Source organism: Egretta garzetta, unplaced genomic scaffold (genome assembly GCF_000687185.1).
Source record: "Egretta garzetta isolate BGI_Z169 unplaced genomic scaffold, ASM68718v1 scaffold452, whole genome shotgun sequence".
Lineage (NCBI taxonomy): Eukaryota > Metazoa > Chordata > Aves > Pelecaniformes > Ardeidae > Egretta > Egretta garzetta.
In genome coordinates, this window is record NW_009258796.1 from 534,979 (window position 1) to 535,677 (window position 699).

Genomic DNA, 699 nt, shown 5'->3' on the forward strand with positions numbered 1-699 from the left:
GGCTGGTCCTGAGCCGAGAGCTGCCCTCCTCTACCATGTTGTGCCTCACTGCCCGTCCTGCAGCCAGCCAGGTACGTCGCCCTGGTGCCTGGGGGGGAAGGCTGCCCCAGCCGGCACTTCCAGCTGAAAACACAGGCAGAGGGAAGTGATTCACTCAAAGCCACCCAGTGAGTCAGTGGCAGAGCTGGGAATAAAGCACAAGTCTTCTCCTGCTCAAACCACTGACTCAGCCAGCTCCTCCAGGGAGGTCGGGTGCGTTCGAGGGGAGCGTGAACTGTTCTCTCGCCTCCTTCAGCAGTTTCCAAAGAATCAGGGCTGTGGAAATAACCCAGTCCCCGTTTCACAGCAGACGCTCTGCTCCAAACTGCACTTGCAAGACTGGTTGTTTAGAAAAATATTATGAGCCCAAGCAGCGAGGCTGCTGCTCCGGCCAGGGCCGAGCCCAAGGGTCTTTGCACAGCAGAGAGGGCAGTGAGCCGGGCATGGAGACCCTGACGCCAGCCCTCCTGCAGTCACAGGCAAGTCGAGGTGTCTGGGGGCTTCCAGCACAGGGTCTTAACAGCTCAGCCACAGCAGCTTAATGATTTACTGCCCTTCGTTTGGCCACCGTCACCGCCTGGTCTCGGCCATGTGGCCCCCGGCAGGGCTGGCTGCAGCGTGAGGGGACGGGACCGCGCTCTCCAGCCCAGCCTGACCCCT